Here is a 9,466-nt window from a genome sequence, read left to right as displayed (position 1 = left end):
GTGTGGATAAAAAGGATGAAAGACAGTCACTGGAAAACTTACAGCCTGATGAGGAGGCACACAAAGAAACCATTCTACCACAGCTCTGCTTAGATGTGTAGGAAGGGTCGCTGAAAGCACAGGACAAGGAGCTGCCAAAAAGACACAGAAAAATCAGAGAAATCTTCTCAGAGGAAGTGATATTTGAGGAATTTGAAGGATAAGTACAAATTTCAAGTTGTTTTTATTTAATTCACTTTTATTGTGCACTTTCAAAAGTTAGATTTAAGGTAGCTTTTCAGGAGAAGTTTTAGGACCTAAAGTTGGAAACAATGCATTAACCTCAAGGTCTATCTCAACATCTGTGACAATGTTTTGCATTGCTGATGAGATTCCTAGCTGGACAGTCACCCTTGCTGCCCTCTAAACTTATTCCTGAGAGGAAAACAAAATTAATAGAAGATAAATCTTTCTGATATCAAGGAGTTTAAAATCTCTCATGTGCTGTTGCTGTATCCTTCTTACTGGTCTCTTGGGGGTTATTTTCTTCTAATCCAATGTATCCCAAATTTCAGTCACTTATGTCCCATTGTCACCGTTCTTACCATTTCCACACATCATCTGCACAATTATGTACTTAATTGCTTCTTTGAATTGGCTTTCATTTTGCTCAGTTTTCCTAAAAAGGATTTTTGATATCATTATCATAAATGAAAAACCAGTATAATTTGCCATAAAGAGATCATTAACCATAAAAATCATACAATAGAAACAAAACTACGTTATTTAATCTTGGCTGGATATTGTTGGTTGCTGAAGGTTCTGAGTTTGAGGCTCTGCTCTTTCTTTGATGAAAAGGGAGGTTACCACGCCTTGGAGAGAACATACAGGCACCAAATGGATCATTTCTCCTCAAGTTAATCAAACAGACTCAAAGAGAATTTTAAAGAGAATAACTCTCTCACTATATGAACCAGTGAAATTCAATTTCCCTTTTGCATACCACTTAGAACTAGCTCTTGCACCAAGTAAAATCAGTTTGTCCTGGGTACCACACTTGTAAACATTGTCTGATCCATCCCTTTCATAGCGATTGGAATGATCTAATATATAAATCTTATAATTTCTCTCTCCTATTAAAATTCCTTCAATGACTCTTTATTACCTAAGGGAAAAAATCTTAGTTCCTTATGATGAGATACAAGATCCTCCTTAATCAGCCTTAGCCTACTTCTCCAGCCTTAACTTCTGTCATCCTCCTCTTTAATTTCCTATTCCATCAATGCTGATCTATTTGTAGTTCCTACAACGTACCATGTACCATCACGCTTCTGTGCCTTTGAACATACTCTTCCCTTTACCCAGTGTGCTATTCATCATCTACTCATCCTTATCATCTTCCATTTCTCTTCTCTGCTTATTTTTATGTATCTGCCTAGTATCATATGCACACAACCAACAATAACTACAGTACAACAGCATTCCTCTGGAAACACCTGCCCCTTTCTTCTGGGGGATCTTCCTCCACTGTCTCCAACCCCATGATTTTAGCAGGAACTGACAAGTTCTCATATGACTTCTTATCCCTGACCACAACTGATTGTCCTACATGTAGGCAACCTAACCAAGGTGAACCAATCAGATTTCCTGAGAATTTCATATCAAGAACAGCACATTTGAGTTACTCTTTCTCTGTTTTAAGATGCAGAGAGAAACTGAGGCAAGTAAAGTAGACATTTTCTATTCCAGGGGTCTCTAACCTCCAGGCCGCAGACTGGTACTGGTCCATGGCCTGTTAGGAACTGGGCCACTCAGCAGGAGGTGAGCAGCATGTGAGCAAGCATTATCGCCTGAGCTCCACCTCCTGTCAGATCAATGGTTTAGATTCTCATAGGAGGGTGAACCCTATTGTGAACTGTGCATGCGAGAGATCTAGGTTGTGCGCTCCTTATGAGAGTCTAATGCCTGATCATCTGAGGTGGAACAGTTTCATCCTGAAACCACCCTCCTTTCCCCCACCCCTGCTACCATGGAAAAATTGTCTTCCATGAAACCAGTCCCTGGTGCCAGAAAGGTTGGGGACTGCTGCTCTAATCCACTTGTGCTGAAGACCAGCTATTTCTTTGCCCTTCTTTCCTTTTAGGTCATTCAACTTTTCCTTTTATCTTGTGAAAGCGATTCCGGTATCCTTACAATTAAGTCCCTTTTTCTTAAACTAGTTTGAGTTTCTGTCACTTACACCCAAGTGTCCTAATACATACCTAATTGTTCTCGAGGTCCCAACAAATGCTACTCCTTTGTGAAGGCTTCCCTGACTCCCCCAAGCTCACAAAGGTGCCCCTTCTCTTATGCCATCATGCATTTTGTCACACCAGACCCCCTTTTTAGCAATTGTCATGATGATCTTGACATTTTTGTGTGGGGAATAGTGTGTGCTGTCCCTGTCACCTATTTTGAGTATTTCATTAATCACCCCGATGGGAAGGCGGATTTAAAGCACAACAACCCATTAACAATATGCTTTCAGAGAAGTCAATATGTACCAAGAAAAATTTTGTTTAACTATTAACTAATATTAGCTGCTCTGCTGTGAATAACTTTTTAAAAACTAAGTTTAATCCTTAAAAGGACTTTAAAGATCTACCAACTACAAGGAGTTCTCTCTCCTGCCCTTCCAGGACGGAATTAGAAATGCAGAGGCTCATGACCGTGACTCCACAAAGAGCAACCACCAGGAGGGAGGCAGCACCTGGAGATGAGGGCAGAAACTGATGAGCACATGGAAGGGAGGGTCAGAGAAAAAAGGGAGATCTGAGAGAAAAGAAACCCTGGGAGTCCCACCTGTCACTGAATCTCTCTGAATTAAAATACAACTTTATAAAAAGTAAATAATGTCTTCTACCATCCATGAATTTACATCTGTGATCATACATAGCTAAATAAGATTGAATTCTTTTAGGAAATTGATTGAACCTTTGTACCCTCTCAGGTGTTACTAGCATGACACAGAAATCACATCTGTTTGCACATTTATCTCATGTCTAGACTGGAAGCTTTTTTAGAAAAGAGATTCTTGCAATCTTTGAGATGCTGTTGAGCGTCTCACATAGGACCCAGCACTTAGCCCACCCTTGAGCTGGACTTTGATGATTTTAGCCTATATTTTGTAGGAATGCTTTCCAGCTGCAATTGTCAGAATAACCAGCTATAGTAACTCACAGACTAAAGACATTTCATTATCTGACCTGAACAGTCTGGACATTAGAAGTCCCAGAGTATGTTGTTTAATAATGGCAAAAGGGGCCAGGTGTGGTGGCTCACACCTGTAATCCCAAAACTTTGAGAGGCTGAGGCAGGTGGATCACTTGAGGTCTGGAGTTTGAGACCAGCCTGGCCAACATGGTGAAACCCTGTGTCTACTAAAAATACAAAAATTAGCCAGGCATGGTGGCAAGCACCTGTAATCCCAGCTACTTGGGAGAATCACTTGAACCTGGAAGATGGAGGTTGCAGTGAGCAGACATCGTGCCACTGCACTCCAGTCTGGGTGACAAAGCAAGAGTCCGTCTCAAATAAATAAAAATAAAATAAAATAAATAATAATAATGGCAAAAGGACCCTGGCTCTTTCTACTCTCTCATCCTAGTCTTTTTGTCTTTTTATCTTAGGCTTTTTGCCTTGTGATTGCAAAATGGCTGCCACAGCTCCAGGTATCTCATCTTTAGAAAGCTTATTTAAGGAAGAAAGAAAGTGATCTGGGCTGGAAAAGAGGCTTTTTTTTATATCAGGGAGGAAAATCTCCCTACAACACCTTATTCGCATCTGGTAAATTCTCATTTATATCTCAATAGCTAGGACCGAGTCACATGGCCATGCCTAGTTGCAAGAGAGACAGGAACACGAGTTTAGTATCTGACGTTTCCAGCCTCAGGAATGAAAAGTAGGTGTATTACTGGCAATGCTGCCCTTAAACCAGACAAATGGAGCCCTGGCCCAGGATCCAAGCCTCAGAGATTCTACGCTTTGTGACCCAGTGCTATCTGGGTGGGTGACCTTGAGCCTGGATCAAGACCCAAATGCAATGTCCTCACTTCTGTTCCCATTTCTTCACCTCAGGGCATTCTCTACCCACTACCACTCAGGTGGAGTTGACCAGAGACCCAAGGAGCTCTTAGATTCATATCTGTGGGATCTTTTTGGTATCTTGTGGCTGGATTCTTCATCCAGGAGGACCGCCTGGAGTGTAGATTGCCTCACTGGCCTGTGAATTATTTCTTTTGTTAGATAGTACAAGATTGAGCTGCCAGAATTGTGCTGGGGTGCTGATTTGGGGTGATTCTCATTCACATCACACACAGGATGAGTTCGGGGCTCTGAACTATTGATAGTTCTCTGTTCCCTGCTAACCTTCAGTGTGAGCTGCATGTGTGGGCCTATGCCCTGGTTTTAACTGGCTATATTTCAACTGCAATGCTACCTCTGGACCTGAGGGCAGCTGGATTCGGGGAGACATCCTTTACCCTGTGCTGGGACCTAGGGCACTTACCCTCTACCCCGTGGGCTCTCCACCAGTTATCTAGGGATAGTCATACCTATTTATTTCCAGGGCTTTCCAGGCCATCACCCCACAACGCCAGTGAGCCCTTCTGGTTCATGTATCCTCTCACTTCTGATCAATGGGGTGACATAATTCTCTTGTTGGTCAGTCTTAATCTTTGTGGAAAGGGATACACATTCCTTGCATGAATGAAATTACTTTTTTCTTTCTTTTCTTTTTCTTTTTTTTTTTTTTTTTAAAGAGACAGGGTCTCATTCTGTTTCCTGGGCTGGAGTGCAGTAGTGCAATCATAGCTCACTGCAGTCTCGAATGCCTGGGCTCAAGCGATCCTCCCGCCTCAAGCCCTTTGAGTAGCTGGGATTATACGTGTCACCACATCTAGCTAATTTTTAATTTATTTGTAGAGACAAGGTCTCACTATGTTACCCAGGCTGGTCTCCAACTCCTGGCCTTCAGTGATCCTCCTGTCTCAGCCTCCCAGAGCACTGGGATTACAGGTGTGAGCCACTGTGGCTGGCCCAAGATGGCTCTTCCTGTTTGTTCTATTGTCCCCACCAGTGGCAGCGTATGGAAAGCAGCGGTTTAGCCAACAACCAGACAGCACCCTCTGGAAATGCAGTGGTTAGAACCTGAAGATCTCTTGAGCTCGTTGGAAGGGGTGTTGTTCTTGATAGGGTTGCGGGGAGATTCAAATGAGATTGTGCACCAGAGAATCCTCTGTAATCTACACTGTTACACACAGATATTAGTTATTTTATTCCCATCTGACAGACAAGAAAGCCAGAAAAGAGGAAAGTTAAATTACTCCCATGACAGAAAGGCCCCATGGGAGTGCTGCTGGGAAGGGAAGCTCTGGTTTCAGATGGCCTGGGATGGCTCACTCAGCTCTGCCAGCTCCTAGCTGGGCCATCCTGGGTCAGTTTCTAAGCCCTAGTTCCACAGTTACTAAGCCGGAAGTGGAGGGGAACAATCCACCTATGTCAGAGGGTTTTGGTGAGCATTAAATATACCTGGAACTTGATAAATATTAGCAGGTACTCAACAAATATTAACTGCTATTATTATTTTATTACACGGATATTTGTAGGAGAGCCACAGGTCTCCTGGGCCACAGCCCTGCTGTGCACTAGAAATGAGTTATGAAAAAGTACTTCCAAAATGAGATTGCCAGAGGCTGCAGCGGTATGTTAGAATGTTTGGCATTGGAGAGGCAATATAGCAGATGGGAAACATTACAGACTCGGGAGCCAGGAGGCCTGGGGTTTGGCTCCTGGCTCAGTCACTTAATCATTAAACCATTTAACAGGCCTTTGGCAAGTTACTTAGCCTCTCTGTGCCTCAGTTTCTTCATTTCTGAAATGGGGATATTAGCACCCACCTTATAGGTTCTTATGAGGATTGAATGAGTTAATGTACATCAAGTGTTTAGGACAGTGCCTGGGTCATAGTGTTAGGAATGATTGGATGCTATGAATTTTATTATTTTGAATTCATTTAAAATTCAAAACAAACTTTGCTCTTCAAAATTCCATTTGGTGGGCTGAGCGTGGTGGCTTATGCCTGTAATCCCAGCACTTTGGGAGGCTGAGGCAGGTGGATCACCTGAGGTCAGGAGTTCAAGACCAGCCTGACCAACATGATAAAACCCCATCTCTACTAAAAATACAAAATTAGCCGGGTGTGGTAGCGCATGCCTGTAATCCCAACTACTTGGGAGGCTGAGGCAGGAGAATTGCTTGAACCTGGGAGGTGGAGGTTATAGTGAGCCAAAATCATACCATTGTACTCCAGCCTGGCCAAGAAGAGCAAAACTCTTTCTCAAAATAAAATAAAATAAAATAAAATGGAATGCAATGAAATGAAATCAAATAAAATAAAAATAAAAATAATTCCAATTGGCTTTTATTTCAAGAAATCTGTATTTTAGTGATTCAAAAGAAAAGAAAAAAGAAAAAAAGGTAGGCACAAAGATATACTCTCTGCCTTTGTACCTTTGCTTGTGTTGTTCCCTTTGCCTGAAATCCCTCCTTTTTTACCCATAAAACTACCACATATTGTCCACTCTCCCAGAGGCCACGACTCATTCTACCACACTCTTGTCCCTCAAGCAAGACCCATGTCTCCTTTTTACTTACCTGTGTAATTCTTGACATGTTCAATAAATGTTTCTTGAATGGAAAGGTGAAAGAAAGTAAGAGACATTATTTTCAGTTCCTGCAGTTTGCGAATGCAACACTGTAGTTCATAGTGGAGTAACGTCCTCTCTCTCAGAGAATGAAGGGATTGGCAGAGTGACTTGGGGAGATGGTGCCAGTCTCAACAGTAGGAGGGGAAAACACAAAGAATAGCAAACAACCCAGTCTTTCACTAAAAGGGGCTCCATCCTCCAACACCATGTTTTCCTGGAATGGGGAGAAGTAGTAGCATAGAGTGACCCAGAGGGGTGCTGTGGACTCAGGACAACCTGTGTATGATTCCAATTGTGTCATCCAATGGCTGTTTAACCCTAGAACCAAACATCTCTGAGCCTGTTTTCTTGCCTGTAAAATGAGGGTAATACCAACCCCAAAGGGTAACTTTGATGATGAAATGAGATAATAGTACAATGCCTGGCACTTAGGAAATGCTTTTATTTCGTTTTATTTTTTTGAGACGGAGTCTCGCTCTGTCGCCCAGGCTGGAATGCAGTGGAGCGATCTCGGTTCACTGCAAGCTCTGCCTCCTGGGTTCACTCCATTCTCCTGCCTCAGCCTCCCAAGTAGCTGGGACTACAGGCGCCCCCCACCACAACTGGCTAATTTTTTGTATTTTTTAGCAGAGACAGGGTTTCATCGTGTTAGCCAAGATGGTCTCCATCTCCTGACCTTATGATCCACCCGCCTCAGCCTCCCAAAGTGCTGGGATTACAGGCGTGAGCCACTGCGCCCAGCCAGAAATGCTTAATTAATGTTTCTTTAAACGAATGAAGAGGGCTTTTAAAGAAAGTGCTATTGTTGAGGAAGACTGCTATCCTTGAAAGCACAGCATTGCTTGATGCTATGCTCTGTCTGTCATAGATCAGTGACTGATTCTCCAGTCATCACGAGGCCACCTCCTCAGACTCTCAGTCCGGAGTTGAACCACAACCAAGAAGTCTGGGAGGCAGTATTTGGCAACCTCCTTCCCAAACCCTTCTCCTCTCCAGCTGGCACAGAAACACTCCACATTTGCAGCTTCCACAGCAATTACGAGAACCTACACCCTTTTATTGTTTGACTTTCCCTAGCAATGGAGCAATCACATGATTTTCACAGGAAAAACAACTCTGGGATCAGAGACAGTCTGGACTGAGCCATGAACTTTCTGGTCCCTGTGTCTGAGTTCCCAGAGAGAAAAGACATTTGATGCTGGCAGAATGAAGGCTGAGCTGGACAAAAAACAGAGCCAGCACATGCTCAGAGCAGGCTGGCCAACTGAGCAGGTTGCATTTCAGGATTAAAAACAGTAACGATCCTAACAAAATAGAAGCTCATATATACTGAGTGCTAAGTACCAGGTACAGACATCGTAATCGTCACCACAATCCAAGACGAAGATTTTACTATCCTCATTACATCAAGGAGGAGAAGTCAAGGGCTTAGCTAGCATTTCACCCCTTTTGCAGTCCCCAGAGCCTGTGTGTTTATTCTCTAGCTCCGTGTCTACCTACAGCAGCAGCACTTTCAAGCTCTTTGCACACAAATCTCCTAGGGATCTTGGAATGCAGATTCTGAGGTTCCACATTTCTAATGAGCTTCCAGGGAATGCTGCTGGTCCAGGACCTTTAGTTGCAAGAGTTGAACCTGTGGCCTCAACCTTGGTTGCACATTGGACTCACCTGAAAGCTTTCCACATACTGATGCCTTGGCTGCATCCTGGAAAGTCTGATTTTGTTGGTCGGGGGTGCAGCTCTGGCATAGCATTTCTAAAGCCCTCCCATTGAAGGAATATGTAGCCAGGGCTGACACCATGTTTCTGGTGGGAGGTAACATCTGTAGGTTCTTGAGGATACTCCATTACCCTGAACTCTCCTTTAGCAACCACAGGGACATCCGCGACTGGGCTTCAAGGACGCCCTTGAAGAGGCCTCTCCCAGAAAACTCCAAGCCCATGAAGAGGCCAGAGCCGCCACCTGTTTCCTTGAAATAGTTAGCAGCTGTGCTGGGTGACCTCATCGCTCTGGCTCTGCCTCAGGCCAAGCTACGATCTGGAAAGCTCTCCTCCCAAGTCAGGGCTCCCCTTGTGTTGGGGACAGAGGGGGAAGCGTTGTAGCTCAGGAGGAGCTGCAGGTTAACGGCAGAACCCATGTGGAGCTAGCGGGAAGAATGAGGGTGCAGGGTGGGGGCACCCCAAGGGACTTCACAATGGGCAGTCCCTGGGCTGTGAGGCCATGTCTGTGAGTGCAGCTGACTACCTCACCCCTGGCTTCCTCCATTGCTCACCCTCCCCAACCCTTGGGAACTGATGAAATCACAAGGGGGCTCCTCTCCCCCTCCTGTAAGCGATGCATAAACAAACAAACATTGAAGTATGCAAGTAAAATGCAAAGCCCATTTCTTTTTCCCCATTTCCAAGAGGCAATCACCTGTCGCAGCTGGGTTTATATCCTTCCAAATCTTTTCTGTACACTAATATGTGTATTTCTACACACAAACATACATATGCAATCCTGTTTTATAAACAAAAATGCATCATAGAATATAAGTCCAAACACTATCTTGCTTATTTTTTCCATGCAGTTATATATACTTACCAATTGTTTTAGTGTCTGGAAACTTGTCTGGAAATCAGAATCTCTCAGGGGCACATTTTAAACATTGAGATTGACAGGTCTTACTCCAAAGCCGCTGAATGAGAATTTCTCAGGGAGGCACCTGGGGAAGTCTTTTTTTTTTTTTTTTTTTTTTTTTT

At 43.7% G+C, this 9,466-nt stretch overlaps 1 long non-coding RNA gene across 1 annotated transcript; it reads right to left on the bottom strand.

The window, feature by feature from the left end:
- Window positions 1-207: 207 nt before the first annotated feature.
- LOC105467635 (uncharacterized) lies at window positions 208-8,733 on the bottom strand. Its single transcript, XR_979051.2, has 3 exons — window positions 8,394-8,733; window positions 505-658; window positions 208-414 (listed from the first exon to the last, which is right to left on the bottom strand). It is a non-coding gene; the product is annotated as an uncharacterized lncRNA (long non-coding RNA).
- Window positions 8,734-9,466: the final 733 nt, after the last annotated feature.

This window comes from Macaca nemestrina, chromosome 7 (genome assembly GCF_043159975.1).
Source record: "Macaca nemestrina isolate mMacNem1 chromosome 7, mMacNem.hap1, whole genome shotgun sequence".
NCBI lineage: Eukaryota > Metazoa > Chordata > Mammalia > Primates > Cercopithecidae > Macaca > Macaca nemestrina.
The sequence above is the reverse complement of the archived record's forward strand: the minus strand, read 5'-3'. Positions and strand labels throughout refer to the sequence as shown.